The following is a 19,059-nucleotide window of genomic DNA, read 5'->3' on the forward strand; positions in this document are numbered from 1 at the left end:
TAACGCTTTAATAAAGGACAACAACACAGTACATTGGAATTGCACTCACACTTTTCCTTTAAGACAATCGCTTTACAGCATTCCAACAGGAGCTACTCGCTCCTCCCGTCCCTCCAGATGGTGACTCTGCGGTCTCCTCATTCGCGGCTGCCGTCGCTGTATCCCCGCTCTCCTTCACTTCCTGTGTTGCCTGGTCACCGGATGCTGGTTCTAGTGCGCCTGCGCACTATACCAACGTAATCTACGGCGCCTCAGGAGAGCCTCAGCCAAAGCCGGAGCCACAAGTTGTACGGAGCTGCGAGGTGGGAGATTCAAGACACGGGTGCACTGCCTCTGCTGTTACTACGGACAACGCGTTTCAGAGGCGGAGCCTCCTTCCTCAGGTCCCTTGCAGGATCTGTCCTTTTTGATTGTTCTTTTTACATTGTAGAGGGGGGAAGATGGGGAGAGATTCTGTTCTAACACCATAAAAGACACCAATAGTGATTATGTGCCAAGGCACTATCCCTGAGAAATTAAAGTAGAAAGGAGGGAGATCCCACCCCCTTTCCCTCCCTTGGGAGAAAAAGGGATGGAAACAAATAAGAGGGATTTAGAGGTGCCAGGCACAAATTCACACCTAAGCAATAATTAAAAACAATACATTTTATTAATATGTCAATAAAAACCATTAACATTTGATAATGCAATAGCAATACATTATTTCATATGGTGTGCCTCACTAGGCATAGAATAATGGTTGAAGCAAATGTGGGTAATTCCGGATCTACGTGTTTCGCCCAAAGCTAGGGGCTTCTTCAGGATTCAAGACAATTGAATTAACACCACTTCAATCATAGGCAAAAAAATGCCAAACAATCCAGAAGATGGAGACACCAATAACTGTAGCTGACCCAAGGGGAAAGCACCACGGAAAAGATATAAGATCAGGGTCATCAATAGCAGCATGTGAATCGACCAGCTAGTTGAAAATCTATAAGACACTGAAAAAATACCACACATCCTCAGTCTGAGGATTTCAGAAACGAAGGGGGGGGGGGTATACATAATGGGTGAATGGGCTTACAGAGAGCCCCTCCACGTGTATACTAAGTGAGTTGAGCAGGGTCACCGGATCTCACACTAACAATCTCTCTCTCACTGGTTCCTTTTTACATTGGTGGCCAGTGTGAATCCCCTTACGTTGGTGGTCCATTGAAAAATTCCTCCGTACATCAGTGGTCAATGGAGAAGTACCTTCTTTGGTGAACAGTAAAGAAGTATCCCTTTACACTGATAGTCTCTTCTTGCCAGGGTTGTCTTTAATATTGATTGGACCCTGGGCAAACATTTTCATGGGGCCCACCCCCCCAAATCCACTTATCAACTATTTGCGTGCAGCATGGGCTGAAGGGGCAGCTGCTTTGGGCCCCACAACAATAACTTGGCCCAGGGTGGCTACCCCTTTTGCCCTGCATTAAAGATGGCCCAGCTTCCTTCATTGGTGACCAGTAGGGATGATCGAACGGTTCGGGTCCACCATCGGTTCGGCCCGAACATTGGGTGTTCGAGGTTCGGCCGAATTTAGAACTTTTTGCCCAAAAAGTTCGGAATTCGGCAACCAGAACCGCCCAAAATGCAATGCTTCAGGAAATGGGCTTTAAAAGCCCGTGATTGGACCAGAACCATTAGCAAAAGCCAATTGAGGGGGCAGGAGAATGCTAGGAATGTGATTGGAGTGACTAGGGGGTCCCTAGACCAATCATTAGTGAATACGCCCCCCAGTATATAAGATCGCCCCCGCCATATTCCCAGCATTGTTATACTGGACATGGAAGAGAGTGGAAGCAGTTCTGTTAATTTTACTTTAAAAGTGTCATTTAGCTATTTTTAGTGTGAGGAAAGGGATATCTAGTGTAGTTAGAGTGCTCCTTTACACTTAAGTTAGCTTCAAAAATTTAGTTTCTGTAGGGAAAGTGTTAAGTGTCAGGGGACCGTAGTGTAGTGTAGGGTTAACTGACAGTGACTGCTATGGCAGGGTGACAAAACCCTTCCATAGCAGGGTGACCGCTATAGAGAAATGATCATTTCTCTGCTTCGGGACAGGTATGTGGCTTCTCACCAGCAAGCATTTTTTAATGCTGCAGGGGCTGCCACTGCCAGTGCTTTTTTGAGGACATGTTTGATGTCAGACATGACATCTGAATATGTGTATAGGGGGTATATATAGACATATATGTCTGAATATATACCCCTAGACATATATAGGTGTGATAGTAGCAGAAATAAATGCTTGCGCTAATGAAATCATTTACAGTAATATATTTCTGCTACTATCACACCTATATATGTCTAGGGGTATATATTCAGACATATATGCCTATATATACCCCCTATACACATGTTCAGATGTTTTGCCTGCCTCAAAAGAACCCCAAAAAATGCCAAAAAAACGCTAGTGTCAAAAAAAAAAAATGCCCAGGTGTGTTTTTGCTGGCATTTTTTGGGGGGTTTTGGAGGCAGGCAAAACATCAGAACTTGTGCACAGTACCACTATACACAAGTTCAGATGTTTTGCCTGCCTCAAAAGAACCCCAAAAAATGCCAAAAAAAACGCTAGCGTCAAAAAAAAAATGCCCAGGTGTGTTTTTGCTGGCATTTTTTGGGGGGTTTTGGAGGCAGGCAAAACATCAGAACTTGTGCACAGTACCACTATACACAAGTTCTGATGTTTTTCCTGACTGCAAAGAACCCAAAAAAATGCCTGCTATTAAACCGGCAAGGTGTTACAGCAGAGAAGCCATATTCCTGTGCTTAAAGTTTTCTAATACAAACGATCTTTTTTTTTATGGTTCTGGACATGCTACAGAGCTGAAACTTCACAGGTACACCTTTTAGACCCCCCAGACACAAAATCACACAAAAAAAAGTTCTTAAAAATTGTCATTTTTGATAAAAAAGCCAATTATTGAAAAATTTAAAAAAAAAAAAAAAAAAAAGAGATTTTTTGATTTTTACTTTGGATTTAGTATCTGGGGGGTCTAAAAAGTGTACATGTGAAGTTTCAGCTCTGTAGCATGTCCAGAACCCCCCAAAAATTAGCATTTTCTTATAATTTTTATTAGAACAGGAATACGGCTTCTCTACGGCGCTTTTTCTTGCATTTATCGGGCATTTTTGGAGGCAGGCATGACTTTTTTTGGATTTAGTGTCTGGGGGGTCTAAAAAGTGTACCTGTGAAGTTTCAGCTCTGTAGCATGTCCAGAACCAGAAAAAAAGATAATTTTTCAGTAGAGCAGGGATGGTGGGACCCCTCTTTTACACTTATATGATCTTTTTTTGGGGTTCTGGACATGCTACAGAGCTGAAACTTCACAGGTACACCTTTTAGACCCCCCAGACACAAAATCACACAAAAAAAGTTCTTAAAAATTGTCATTTTTGATAAAAAAGCCAATTATTGAAAAATTAAAAAAAAAAAAAAAAAAAAGAGATTTTTTTGATTTTTACTTTGGATTTAGTATCTGGGGGGTCTAAAAAGTGTACATGTGAAGTTTCAGCTCTGTAGCATGTCCAGAACCAGAAAAAAAAAGATTGTTTGTATTAGAAAACTTTAAGCACAGGAATATGGCTTCTCTGCTGTAACACCTTGCCGGTTTAATAGAAGGCATTTTTTTGGGTTCTTTGCAGTCAGGAAAAACATCTGAACCTGTGTATAGTGGTACTGTGCACAAGTTCTGATGTTTTGCCTGCCTCCAAAATCCCCAAAAAATGCCAGCAAAAACACACCTGGGCATTTTTTTTTTTGACGCTAGCGTTTTTTTTGGCATTTTTTGGGGTTCTTTTGAGGCAGGCAAAACATCTGAACATGTGTATAGGGTGTATATATAGGCATATATGTCTGAATATATACCCCTAGACATATATAGGTGTGATAGTAGCAGAAATATATTACTGTAAATGATTTCATTAGCGCAAGCATTTATTTCTGCTACTATCACACCTATATATGTCTAGGGGTATATATTCAGACATATATGTCTATATATCCCCCCTATACACATGTTCAGATGTTTTGCCTGCCTCAAAAGAACCCCAAAAAATGCCAAAAAAAAACGTTAGCGTCAAAAAAAAAAATGCCCAGGTGTGTTTTTGCTGGTATTTTTTGGGGAATTTTGGAGGCAGGCAAAACATCAGAACTTGTGCACAGTACTACTATACACAAGTTCAGATGTTTTTCCTGACTGCAAAGAACCCAAAAAAATGCCTGCTATTAAACCGGCAAGGTGTTACAGCAGAGAAGCCATATTCCTGTGCTTAAAGTTTTCTAATACAAACGATCTTTTTTTTTCTGGTTCTGGACATGCTACAGAGCTGAAACTTCACAGGTACACTTTTTAGACCCCCCAGATACTAAATCCAAAGTAAAAATCAAAAAATCTCTTTTTTTTTTTTTAATTTTTCAATAATTGGCTTTTTTATCAAAAATGACAATTTTTAAGAACTTTTTTTGTGTGATTTTGTGTCTGGGGGGTCTAAAAGGTGTACCTGTGAAGTTTCAGCTCTGTAGCATGTCCAGAACCAGAAAAAAAGATCATATAGGTGTTAAAGTTAAAGGAGGCTCCCGAACCACATCCCTGTTCTACTGAAAAATTATCTTTTTTTTTTCCATGGTTCTGGACATGCTACAGAGCTGAAACTTCACATGCACACCTTTTAGACCCCCCAGATACTAAATCCAAAGTAAAAATCAAAAAAATCTCTTTTTTTTTTTTTTTTTAATTTTTCAATAATTGGCTTTTTTATCAAAAATGACAATTTTTAAGAACTTTTTTTTGTGTGATTAATAGTTAATGGGGCATGACCCAGAACCCTAGGCACTTTTTAGGGGCATTTATTGGGTTTTAGGGCTTAAAAATGGTGTTTTTTGATTACAGAAGTTCGGGTCCCATTGATTTCAATGGGGTTCTGAAATCCGGGCCGAACTTTCGTGAAGTTCGGGTGTTCTGGTCGAACCGAACTTTTCAAAAGTTCGATCATCCCTAGTGACCAGTAAAGGAGTATGATTTTTACTTTAGTTAGTGGATAAGTGTCCATTTACCTTGGTGGTCATTGAAGTAAACTAATGATTGACCGATATCGTTTTTATTTCCGATACTGATATTTTGGTCATCGCATATCGGTATCGGCCAATATTGGCCGATATTTTCGTACATTAAAAAATGTTTTAATCTTTTTTTTTGACAGGTACTCTTGTGGAGGGATCTGGGAGTCTAAAAGACCCCAAATCCCTCCTCTGCACTTAAAAGAGCATTAAAAACGCCAAGTTTGGCTGTTTTGAATGCTGTAATTTTTTTGAATTTGGCGCAGAGTACCCGGAAGTGATGTCATGACATCACTTCCGGGTTATTACATGGAGACCCGATCAGAGCCGAATGCGGCTTTGATTGGGTCTTCTCTTCGGTGGCCATGCAGGCTGGTTGCCCGGGTCTCCCGGTGGCACGGGAGACCCAGGCGAGCCGCGGAAGATGGCGGGAGGGGGGGGGGCGTCCCCTCCCGCTCCTTGTAATGACAGCCGAGCGGCTTCTCAGCAGCATCGGTTGTCATTACAAGACAGCCGACCGTCGGCTATGGACGCTAGTACTGGTGTAATGCCTCTAGCTGTAGGCATCACTCCGGTACAAGTACTTTCCCGAAATATCAGCAATATCGTTAAACTCAGGGGTCGATTCCGATATATATCGTGGGAAAGTGCATATCGGCCCCCGATAAATCGGTCGATCCCTAAAGCAAACAATCTACCTTACATTGGTCGTCAAGTGCACATTAAAAAGAATCGTCTCTCCCTTTACATTGATGTTATTTATTCTAGCCCCAATCCCCCCACCTATCCCTTGCCAGCACGATATAGAGACTGACACTTGCTCTCTGTGTCTCTGTGTGGAAGCAGTGGTTTCTCTACAGAGGTCCTTCAAGTCCCTTGCTGAGTCAGAACTTTAGCTCTTTAGTTTCCTTCTGAGTAATGAATGATTTTGGGCATTGTGTATGGGTAACATTATACTTGCCACTCCTGACATCTTTCTACCCTGATTCAAGCTGCTTGGCATGACTTTTACAGATGGAAATGCAGATCTGACAGGCCGTGAATCAGACCTGAAGCTGAGACCTATTTACAGTGTCGACTGGCATCAGGCACTTCCGAAGAGCACCTCATTTGTATAGGCACCTACAGGGATTTATCAGTGTCTGCATTTACCAGTATTACTTATATAAATTTATAAAAAAATGTCATACAGTATTTGCCTTCTGGCTGCTCCTAAACAAACAGGCCTCCCTCAGTGGGAACAGTCACATAAAAACATTCAACATGTTTTGGGGGCAACGAAACTCCCTTTCATCAGGGCTTAGAATGATAGAATAGGGCTTAAATGGATCTATATTTCATCTGCTGCAAAACCTACTCTTGCATTAGAATTATAACAACGCAATCAGCAGAAGTTGCATTGGCGATTTTTATATGATTTTTATATGACTGTATTATGGAAAGGGCTGCTGTTAGAAATCACCGGGCCCCATACAGCCTAATTGACAGCCCCCCCCAGCCGAAAGTGACTGAGGACATTGATTTATCAGTCCCTTTCTCTGTAGCCTCAGCTGCACAGATGAATGAATATGATGCGCTCCAAGACTTCCTGGTCATTCACAAGCTGAAGCATAGTTAGCACAGTTTACTATGCTTCCGTTTTGAATGGACACAGGATTGATTGGTACCAATTGCTCACTGTGTTCATTCAGGAAAGGAAGGGGCCAGTAAATTACATATTTAGCGGCCCCTTTCCCTGCTCTCCATCCTGAAACATGGAAGGTGGAATTTTAGGGGTAGGGGAATTTTTTCGGTGATTTGGAGACTTGTACTGGGAGCATATGTGGAATGAGAGGATTTGAGCTGGGGGGGGGGGGGGGCAGATTTGTACTGGGAGGGGGAATTTATGCTGAGGGAGTAAGCATGCAGATAAGTGCTTGATTTGTTTTGGGGTAGGGGATTTTTGCTGACACCTAATGCTTATACATCTTGGGGAGGGCGGTGCTATTGGCATGTGCGCCCTGGGCTCTAGGTGACCATGTCCTGGCACTGACTATTATGACCATGGACATCATGCTCAAGTGATGCATTAAGGACAATACAACTTCACTGAATAATCACAGAACATACGGTAGTTATATGTTGTAATTTTACAATCTCCAACCTATGGAAGAGCCCTGGGCCATCATAAAAAAAATTTGGACATATTCAGATTTGTGATAAAAAAAAAAAAAATCAAAGATTTCTGAGTTTGAAAATTTTTTTTTTTTTTTACAGAATTCTGAGTTTCAAAGTCAGAATTCTGAGAATAAAAGTCAGAATTCTGACTTTGCAAGTCAGAATTCTGAGATTACAAGTTTGGACCATGCTAAAATTTATTAAACACAACTCTGAGATTAAAAGTCAGAATTCTGAGTTTAAAAAAATTTTCAAGCTCAGAAATCTTTGAATTTTTTTTTTATCACAAATCTGAATATGTCCATGCTGATTGGGGCTGCCCTGTAACAATTATGCAATTACTGTGTTAACTTTTTTCTGAAAGGTAGTTTGAAAGACCAACAAACAAAACATTACATTGTAACAATTTACACCTTTTTCCAAAACATCACTGCCACATATCATATACTAGTAGATTTATTGGTACATTCGATGGCTTATCTTTAAAAAGTATATTACTGTTAGAAATGTGCTTAATGGAGAAAGCATTTCCATCCTGCTCCTTTGATATTTTATGTCACTGTGGTTGAAAAACAAACAACTGGGGGGGCGTGGCCGGCAGCCGACGGAGATGGCCGCGTGAGTGTAGAGCTCCGAAGCTCCCGGTCTCTCCGCAACGATTCCTGCGACGTGGGTGAGCGACTCCGACTCCAGTGACCCTCACAACCCTTAGGGACACCACTGGCGACGATGCGGAAACGAAAGGACCGCAGGGGACCACGTAAGGTGACGGACTTTTTCTCCTCCACGAGCACTCCGAGGCCCCAAAATGGCGCCGAGGCCTATACAAAGGCTGGAAGCGCCGGAGCCTCGGGCGGATCGCCTCCCGGGATCGGGGGAGATCCGAGCCTGTTGTCACCCTCTGCCAGCAGCAGATCATCCCAGGGAGGCTCCCCGTCCAGCAGCCCACAAAAAACGGCACCCAAACGGTCCGAGACGCACCGCTGCGCTGGGGACAACAGCGCCGGCCCTGGCTCTCTAGATAGCACTTTGGAATTCTATGCCAACATTAAGGACTTTCCCACAACGGGGCAACCTCTAACGGATGTCACCATGAAAGAAATGCTGATGTCCATTAACGGCGCCTTTCACAGGGAGATAGTGGCCTGTGTGAATGGTATTAAAACGGAGGTGGTGGACTTGGGGGGCAGAGTAGATCATATGGAAAATAAGATGGCGGAGTTCTCTATCGCCCACAACGAGTTGGTGGATGACCACAATGCGAGGGGGGACGACATGGAGACCCTGAAGAGCAAAATGGCGGATCTGGAGGACAGGGCCCGCCGTAACAATGTGAAACTACGGGGGGTCCCAGAGTCAGTCTCCCCATCGGAGCTGAGAGCATATGTACAGGCTATGCTGCTGGCACTCATGCCAGACATACCAGTTGTGGAGGCAGTGGTGGATCGTGCGCATCGCCTGCCAAAGCCGCAACATCTACCTGATAAAATCCCTAGGGATGTTATCGCACGCATCCATTTTTACCACATTAAGGACGACCTCATGCGATTTGCGCGGAACACCTCTCCACTGCCGGAACCATATCATGGACTTTCAGTGTATGCTGACCTATCACAATTCACCATGGCGGCGAGGAAAAAGCTGGTACCTCTGACCAAACTACTTCGAAACAACCAAGTGAAGTATTCCTGGGGCTTCCCTACTAAACTCCTCATCGTTAAAGATGGTCGTACGTATGTCATCAGATCGGTGGAGGACGGCTTTGAGCTGACCAAGAAATGGGGACTCCTACCAGACCCGCAAGAATCTTCTCCCAGGGCGGAACCCTCCAGGCTGGAACCGGAATGGCGTCGGGTCAACAAGTGAGTTACTGGCATCCCCCTGGGCCTCAGGGCTTACCGTCTTGGGAACCCGCTGCGGTTCCTCTACTCAGAATGGATCTCTTTTTTGATGCTGCCTATTGTTTTTTTTTTTGTTTCTCTTTTTATAATCTTTTCCCTTTGTGGATTTACTACCTGGATGAGTCAGAGTCCAGGAGTGACCGGGTGATAGGAGCTGAACCCCCATCACCTGAGCCTGCGATATTTTCGCATGACGGGGTCTACCCCGTGCCTTTCCTTAAATGTTCTGTACTCCTTTTTTGTTCTCTTTTGTTGTGTTTTACAATTTTTTAGCCTCACTGAATTCTACGATGAACTGGATACTACAACTCGAGTGACCAAGGACAGTGGCTCCGGACCGTATTCAAGTCGCCAACAGGGGTTTGTGACTGTGCCAATGTATGAGAACTGCACGTACTGTCTTCTCCAGTTCTACTTGTTCCCTCCGTTCCCTGCTGGGGGGCATTTTTGTTCTCTTGCTAATGCTGCATACTTTTATTTTAATATTTTTGGATTTATGGACTGCCATGTTAGCCCATCTCTTGTTTTACTGCCCATAGATGGTTATTAATATAGTCACCATTAATGCCCATGGTCTTAACAGCCCCTTCAAGCGCAGATCTCTCTGGCGGGAGGCTCGAGCGCTTAGGGGAGATGTTGTATGTGTGCAGGAGACCCACTTTGCACGGTCCAAACCACCTAAGTGTTCTGATAAATTATACCCTCATATTTTTACTTCTTCTGGTGCTACTAAGGCTCCATGTACACGGGACGCTGGAAATGGCCGTTTAGGAGCAGTTGGGCGTTTTTTTCAGAAGCCCCTGAACCCATCTACATTTTATCTTATCTGTCCATGTACACCAGGTCGTTTACAGTCATTTGCAGGCAGTTGCGTTCAGGGACTGTTTTTAGAACGCAATTATTTGCGTTCGAACGTGTGTTTCCCGGCGTTTCAAACGCACAAACGCGTCCGAACGCGTCTAAACGCATCCGAACGCATCTGAACGCGATGACCCGCGTTTAGCGTTCGCGTTTTTCCATTTTAAAGGGGAATAATTTTTTTGACCTCTAGGAACGCTTCTAAACGCAAACGCCCGCAAACGCTGCTAAACGCCCACTAAACGCGGGTACAAACGCGACTGAACGGACGTTTCAAACGTCCTAAAAATTCCAGCATTCAAAGGGACTTTTAACAACGTCCCGTGTACATGGAGCCTAAGAAGAAGGGAGTGCTCACCGCGATTAAAAGCTCTGTGGCTTTTCAATTGCACGATATGGTTGCTGATGAAGCAGGCCGTTTCCTAATATTGATATGTGATATTAATAACATTACTTACACAATCGTTAATCTTTATGCCCCTAACCAGGGACAACTTAGATTTTTGAGGGCACTTGTGAAAAAGGTGGACCGTGTGAAGAGGGGTCTCACAGTGTACTGCGGGGATTTTAATTCCATAGGGGATGCGCAGATTGACTGCTCTCCCGCCCAGGGTAAGGCAAGGGCTACTCTTCAAAAATTTTTACATTCAGCTGATTTGTATGATGTATGGCGCTGTCTCAACCCTACAGATAAAGATTTCACTTACTACTCAGCCCCACATGGTTCCTATTCCAGGTTGGATCTATTTGTGGCTGACTTGCAATTTCTAAGAGTGGTTGAAAAATCCACGATTCACACAATGTCCTGGTCTGACCATGCTCCGGTCTCGGTGGTGGTTTCGGAGCCCCATATGAGTACCCCAGTTCATCTGTGGCGGAACAACGCTTCTGTGCTCCGGGACGCGGGCCACCGGGAGCGGCTGGATGGTCGGATCCGGGAGTATTTTGAGCATAATGATACCCCTGGGATGGATATCTTTACTCTTTGGTGTGCCCACAAGGCATTTGCTAGGGGGCTATTAATTCAGCAGGCATCTAGGATTAAGAGGGAGAAGGCCCAGGCCATGAAGTTGCTTTTGGAGAGGCTCCGCTCTCTGGAGGCCGCTCATAAAGCGGACCCCACCCCTACTAGGTTAGAAGAGCTAACCGCCTGCAGACTACTTGTCCGCCGCAGGCTTTTAGAGGACCATCAGCGTCTTTTATTTCTAACCAAAGCGCGCTTCTATACACAGGGCAATAGATCAGGTAAGATGCTGGCCAATTACTTGAGGAAGAGGCAACAAAAAGCAAAATTGTCCTTTATCAAGGATCCCAAAACGAACAATTTAGTGCACCATCCCAATGCAATCGCCAATGCCTTCTCCAGTTATTATAAATCATTATACAATCTTAAAGATGACGGGAATACTCCACAGCCCTCGGACTCCCTTATAGCTTCATTCCTAGACTCGCTGCAACTCCCTACTGTGTCAGCACAGATGTTGCAAACCTTAAACTCCCCAATAACAGAGGAAGAAGTGCGGACGGCTATATTGTCACTGCCCCCGAATAAATCCCCTGGAGCGGACGGCTTTTCCGCCGAGTACTACAAAGCCTTCACGCACACCCTAACCCCGTTTCTATGTAAATTGTTTAACGAGGCTGGGCAGCGCTCCTCATTTCCAGAGGAAATGCTGCAAGCAGTCATTGTGGCACTTCCCAAACCTGGTAAGCCACCCGACGCGCCCCAAAACTTTCGTCCCATATCCCTCTTAAATTCCGATCTCAAGCTTTATGCGAAAATATTGGCAGTAAGACTAGCAGAGGTAACCCCCAGCTTAATTAAAGCGGATCAGGCGGGATTTGTGAAAGGTCGGCAGGCACCGGACGGCACTAGAAGAATGCTGGACCTGTTGCAGATTGCGGAGAATAGGAAGGTGCCCTCGGTGTTCCTGACGTTGGACGCTGAGAAAGCGTTTGACAGGGTGCACTGGGGGTACCTTAGGGCGACGCTGTCTAAATTTGGAATTCAGGGACCCATGTTCTCTGCGATTTCGGCACTCTACACGAAGCCCTCGGCCAGGGTGTTTACGTCGAGTGCGCTGTCAGACAAATTTGCAATCACTAATGGTACGCGCCAAGGGTGCCCGTTGTCCCCGCTTATCTTTTCCCTAGTAATGGAACCTCTGGCAGAGGCCATTAGAAGCGACCCGGGAATTTCTGGAATCAAAGTGGGGGGCAGGGACCACAAAATTGGGCTCTTCGCGGACGATGTGATCCTCACCTTGACTTCCCCGGAGGGGTCCCTTCGAAACCTGCAGCGTCACCTAGACGCTTTCGGAGCTATATCTTATTATAAACTAAATGTGACTAAATCCATGTGCCTGCCGACCTTTCTATCCGCCAGGGAGCTGAAGGGGCTTAAAACTCAGTATCCCTTTCAGTGGTCTTCTAGATCAGTCCCGTACTTGGGTATATCTTTGGTGGCTCCGACATCCCTAACATACCATGTTAATTTCTCTAAATTACTATCTACCGTCACGGAGGACCTAACGCATATGGCATCTTATGAACTGTCGTGGTTAGGGCGCATTGCTGCGCTCAAGATGTTGGTGCTACCGAAGATATTATATTACTTTCGGACACTACCGGTGGCAATACCAGCATCCTTTTTTCACAATATGGACAAGATGTTTAGGAGGTTCCTGTGGGGGGGCAAAGTACCAAAAGTCCCATACTCTGTGTTGATAAGGTCTAGGGCCAAAGGGGGAACAGGATTCCCATGCCTTAGGAAGTACTACTCAGCGGCTCTGTTGGATCAGGCAAAAGCTTGGTTTGACCCAGAGCCAGACAAACTATGGGTCCACCTGGAAAAGGCAGTAGTAGCGGATAAGGAACTCCCAGCCCTGCTACTGGCTTCCTTGACAAAACGTGAGGTGTATACCCCGGAATTGGCCTCTCTCAGGGCTACGTTGGGAGCGTGGGGGGAGGTGCAAACATTGAAAGGGATCCCTAGGAATAAGGTGACACTGAAGTTAGCAGCTTATGAATTCCTTATCCCATCTTTGAGAATTCCGCCTGAGGTGATATCTAGATCCGCCACATATGGGGAGCTGCGCTCTACCTGTACTGATAGGCCTTCTTTTTTTTGGGCCCAATTGCACCACTATCATATTAAACACCCAGACCCGACAATTGAGGTGCCATCGGAGGTGTGGGACTATATGCTCACCAGCTATCATAAGCCGAAAGGCCTCTCGTGGTTTTATCACACCTTGCAACACCAATATAGATGTAATAAAACGGCCTCCATGGCAGCATGGGAGGCCGACATGGGGGAGGAGTTTTCGGAGCGGGACTGGAAGATTGCCATCCGCTCCGGTTATTCCTACTCTCATTGCACCAATCACTGGGAGGTGTCCCTAAAGATCCTCCACCGCAGCTACCTGACCCCAGTTAGACTGAAGAAAATGTTTAAAGAGGTTGCCCCTTCCTGTTGGAGAGGTTGTGGGGAGTTGGGGACACTGTATCACCTTCTGTGGCAGTGTAAGAAATTGAAGGGTTATTGGGCGGCTGTGTTCGCCCTGCTTCGGTCACTGACTGGGGAGTCGATCCCGATGTCCCCAGCATTGGCTCTCCTGAGCCTAGGAATCCAACAGATCCCTCCTCTCCATCGTATCATAGTGACCCATGTTCTAACAGCGGCCAGAATGACAATCACGGCAGCCTGGAGGTCTGATACTGCCCTCTCAACAATGGAAGTGGTTGCTAGGGTCCGAGCTCAATGCTCCTATGAGAAATTTTTTGCTAATATGAACAGCCGCAGTCTGCAGTTCGAACAAACCTGGAATAGTTGGTCACTGAAATTCCCAGGGTAGGAACAGTCCTGCGCTGGGGCATTTCGATGTATTTCAGTGTTGCCAACCGTCCGTATATTTACGGACAGCCCGTAAAATCAGGGCACTTTTCTCCTGCCCGTAAATGCCCGTAGCAGGAGAAAAGTGCCCGTGACAAATGGCTGCGATGGGCTGGGTTCGGAACTGCGCATGTGCAGTTCCGGAAATGCCCGAGATGATCCGATCTGTCATTTCCTGGAATCTGGATTCAGCCGAGCGAGCGGGCGGGCGGGCGGTACCCTGGCCAGGGGGGTGGGTCTGGCTGCTGTGAGAAGCTCTGCGGCACGCCTACTTGTGATAAGGCGCGCCGGATTCAGCCGAGCAAGCGAGCGAGCGGGCGGGCGGTACCCTGGCCAGGGGGGTGGGTCTGGCTCCTGTCAGAAGCTCTGTGCACGCCTACTTGTGATAAGGCGCGCCGCCGCCACGGCTCGAGTTGACTGCGGATTACTGATGATGTCATGGCGCATTTCCCGCCCGCCACACCACCGCCAGGCGCCAGAATTTAAAAAAGCAGGAGCCCCAAGCTGCAGAGTTGAGCAGGCGGAAAGCAGAATATGGAGCCTTGTGTCGTGGTGCCGGAGTGTTGACTGTGCTGCAGGACGGAGTCGACGGACAGCATCACATCCATCCACAGTCACAGAGGGAGTCATCATGGACACCAGCTCAGGCAGGCACAGGTCGGTCAGATAAAGTCTTCGCTGTTCAGCCAGGTCCATCCCATCTACACAAACTAAATCTATCTGCTGCATTATGTGTTAACACAGGCAGCTGAACTTCAACTGCCTGTGTTAACACATAATGCAGCAGATAGATTTAGTTTGTGTAGATGGGATGGACCTGGGTTAATGTATATTTCAGTCATTTATTTTACTAAAAAGAATGTTTGCTCTGCCTCTGGCAATGTCAGAGCTGAAGACAATGTATTGTATTAGAAAGGAGCTTTTAAGCTACAATGTAAAACCATTTTCCAGCAATCATTAGGCTTTTAAATTGGGAAAGTGGTTTAACAATGCCCAGAGAATAACTTTAATTTAAAAGCCTAATGCTTGCTGAAAAATTATTTTACATTGTAGCTTAAAGAGGAAGTAAAGTCCCCCAAAAAAACGAGGAAAAAAAAAGCCCTGTAAAGAGAAAGGCATAATGAGCTAGTATGCATCGCATACTAGCTCATTATGAAGTACTTACCTTAAAACGAAGCCCCCACCGTGCCGCCACCTCAGCGACAGGACGGCGACATGTCCGGCCATCCTGCTTCCGGGTTAGCGTCCTCCGGCCATCTGATTGGCCGGAGGCGCGATTACATCACTCCTGCCCCTGCGCGCGGGAGCCGCCATTGACGGCACTGAGCTCTGAAGGAACGGCATGGGTGGCCATTCCTTGAGAGCGCCTGCGCCGATGATGTCATCGGCAGTTTGCACTGTAAATATCTCCTAAATGGTGCACCCGCTTACATCAGAGTTCCCCCTTAAATCAACTTAACTTAAACACAGTGCTAATAGCACTATCTACATGTTTATAGTTTAATTATTCATATTTGCACGGTTTAGCACTGAAAATGGCTATTTTATGTACATTTTTGCAGTGCCAGTAAAAAATTGGTGCCGTCCGTAAAAAATTGGCGTTCTGCCAGTAAATTTCACTCCGGGGGGTTGGCAACACTGATGTATTTATCTCTAAGTAAATTGTGAATGTTGACGAGTAAATGCTTTAGAGGCTAAGGTTATTGACTGTCCTGTTGATAGTCTTGTGTACTAATATTTAAACTACCCAGTTATACAAGGGTTGAAGAGTTATTAGTGGTATAGGTGCCCACCCTATCTGGCGCCCATTGGGCGTGGGGGGGGTGCCCTGGGGACCGGTGCCCGGCCCCGGCGGGGGACGGCGGGGGGTTGTGCTGGGCCACAGTGTTGGTCCCGATAGGGGTGGTCTGGCGCGGCCTTCCTGTCGGAACTTGCGGGATTTTTCGGCTGGGGGCTGGTCTGGGGGGCATCCCGTTCCGGAGGTTGAGATGGCGTTGGCCAGTGGTGGTGCCAAGTAAGTACGCAATGTTTACTATGATTGTTGCTGTCTTCAACCAGTGTACCTGTATGCTGTAATTGTTATTTGTTCCTTTTGAAAAAGATTTAATAAAAACTATTGAAAAAAAAAAAAAAAAAAAGAAAAAAAAAAGAAAAACAAACAACTGTTTCACCCCACTAACCATTAGAAAAATGAATGAATGTTCTTAAAATTATCATTTTTTAATTAAATTCTTCTGGTGTTTACAACATTATTAAACCTTTTTTGTTTTTTATTAAAACTTTTTTTATATTGCAGCTTAACAATTCTTAGATGTGATGGCTGTATTCGTTTCCAAAATCACAGTAAAAAAAACTCTGCATAGGTGTGAATGGGGCCTTACACTGGCAGGCGTTATTTGTGCAAAACCTCTGTACCTGTATCTAAATCTGCTAATACACTTAGCATTACCCCCCCCCCCCCCCCGACTCACAATGCTGCTCTCTGCTTTGCCTCCTGTTCCCATTCCTCACTAATACAGGAGGTGTGTTCCTGGCCATATCGCCAGGTGAAAACAGTGAGAGAAAAAAAGACAAAGAAAATAAAACAAATGCAGCCACCACTTGTAATGATCGGTACGCTGCAATATATTTCTGGTTTTGGGTTTAATACTGCTTTAAGATTTCTTTTAGTCATAGAAAGGTGGTCATATTTCAAAACACATTTCAGTTTTCTCTTAGGCAAAACACTTGGCATAAGTATGTACGCTGGGATTTTCAGAGCATGTTCATGCCGGTTCACACTCTTGCGGCTGGGGCGATCGCATGTAATATCGGAGCGCACTGCTCCTTCATTACATGCGATCGGCTGTGCGGTGCGAATTCAGCCATACACTTTGTATGGCTAAATTCGCACTGCACCCGCACCAAAGTCGCACATGACCCCTTTTTTCAGCCGCACCAGGATCGGATCGCACAGTGGTTCACACTTGTGCGATCGGATCCTTTGCGAACTGTAAAGATCGCACTGCGATATGCGATCAAACTGGGGGTGTCGTTAACTTTTAATTGACACCCCCAGCGTATCGCATATGGCAGTGTGAACTGCCAAGGGTGTGTTTGAGATGCGGGAATAGGCTAGGCCGGGGGGGCGCGTCAGACGGACCACACCATACCCCCCCGACCACGTCAGCTCCAGCCCGCACTGTACCCCCCCCCTGGTCGCCAGTCCCCCACCAGCTCCAGCCCACACTGTCCCCACCAGCTCCAGGCCACACTGTCCCCCACCAGCTCCAGGCCACACTGTCCCTCACCAGCTCCAGCCCACACTGTCCCCCACAAGCTCCAGCCCATACTGTCCCCCACCAGCTCCAGCCCACACTGTCCCTCACCAGCTCCAGCTCACACTGTCCCCCACCAGCTCCAGCCCACACTGCCCCCCACCAGCTCCAGCCCACACTGTCCCCCACCAGCTCCAGCCCACACTGTCCCCCACCAGCTCCAGCCTGCACTGCCCAGGTTGCTGGCTCACTCACCTTGGGCAGGCAGCGGCGGCGGCGGTGGCGGCTACTCCATCAGTCTCCTCCCTCCTCCTCCTCCACTCCTTGGCCAATAGCATGGCTTTTCCTTTCCGGGCCAGTCGGAAAACGGGTCTCAGGACTCGCTTCTTGATTGGCCAGGAGGAGAATCCGTGTGGCAATAGCGAATATTCATTCGCTATTGTCACACAACCGGGTGGGCTCGGGACGCAGTGCTCTGCACCCTGAACCCACCCTTTTTTGAAGCCTATTAGAGCCTCTGGCTCTAATCACGTGCTTAAAAAAAAAAAACCCATTGGAATCCATGCATCCAGCGCCCTGCATGTAGATTAGGGGGCTGGAAAGTCCAGAAAGTAGAATAACATCTAGTTTGCATTTAACATTCGATTATGTAATGATGGATGTACTGAACAAAAACCTCATACACTGTTACAAATTTGTTCCTTGACAATTATTTTGCATCCTGCTCCTTCTATTCTCATCACTGCAGTTCAGTTTCACCCTGCTAAAATCTAGAAGGTCCAATCAACATTCTTAAATCCCGGTTCACACATATGCGATGTGGGAACCCTGTGAATCCACTGCATTCAACACACAGGCAGTTCACACTGGGGGTGTCAATACAAAGTTAGCGACACCCCCAGATCAGTTCACATATCGCAGTGCGAGCTGTCAGTTCGGACATAAATCGGATCGCATAGGTGTGAACACCCAAAAAAGGGTGCGGACTCAAAAAAAGGGTCCTGTGCAAGTTGTGTCCGAATGCGATGCAAATTCAACCATACAATCTGTATGACTGAATTTGCATTGCACAGACATCGCATGTGATTTGCAGAACAGTGTGCTCCGAATCACATGTGATGTCTCTCACCGCACTGATGCGATCCGGCTCTAAAATGAAATTTTTGTTCAGAAATCTAGTAGTGTAAACCCAGCTCGCTTTTGATTGATCTTCGTTGCGACGTGTGCAGGGCGAGCATCCTCTACTACATCCATGAAATCGCACACCAATATAGTCCAGATTGGGCAATTGTCATCTCATGTCAGTGAGCAGCTTTATAATAATAATACACTTACTTGTGTGTTCGGCTCCTGAGCTTTTCTGTAGAAGAGACTCACAAGTCTTGTGGAAGACTTACATATATATAACCTCTTCCTAAAACCTGCCCACAGGAAGAACTGGTTTCTCACACTGCTGATGGGTGTCATTTTGTCTGCACTTACTTTGTCTATAAGCAAACAGAATACAACCCAAGAACATCAATGGCATTCCTTCTCGTCACGCTAGAGTGCCAATAGCTTCAGGGCTTATCAGCATGGAGCATCCCTTCCTTTTACTGTATAAGACTTGTAAAAAAAAAGAGCTTCAGGTTTCTTTCACACAAATGCGTTTTTGCTGCGTTACTATGCTAAAAAAGGAACAAAAAGTGATTCCTTTAAACCAGGCATGTCCAACCTGCGGCCCGGGGGCCGCGAGCGGCCCGGAACCACAGGCAATGCGGCCCACTGCCCCCTGACAATTTTTTTTTTTTTGCTGGGGAGGAAGGAAGTCGAGTCGGGGGCACGGCCAAAGAGGTTTCCAACTTATTTACTTGGTGTAACATAATCTTTCACAATACAAATTGAGCTAATTTTACTATTTTTTTTTTT

At 46.0% G+C, this 19,059-nt stretch overlaps 1 protein-coding gene across 1 annotated transcript in view; it reads right to left on the reverse strand.

The window, feature by feature from the left end:
• LOC309562139 (deoxyribonuclease gamma-like) overlaps positions 1-18,632 on the reverse strand; it is a gene marked incomplete at its 3' end in the record, with an annotated part of 59,501 nt that extends 40,869 nt beyond the window's left edge. Inside the window, exon 1 of the mRNA XM_082266265.1 lies at positions 18,487-18,632. The remainder of the gene's footprint in view (positions 1-18,486) is intronic.
• Positions 18,633-19,059: the final 427 nt, after the last annotated feature.

The sequence above is a fragment of the Pelophylax lessonae genome (genome assembly GCF_965119305.1).
Source record: "Pelophylax lessonae genome assembly, chromosome: 8".
NCBI classification, from domain to species: domain Eukaryota; kingdom Metazoa; phylum Chordata; class Amphibia; order Anura; family Ranidae; genus Pelophylax; species Pelophylax lessonae.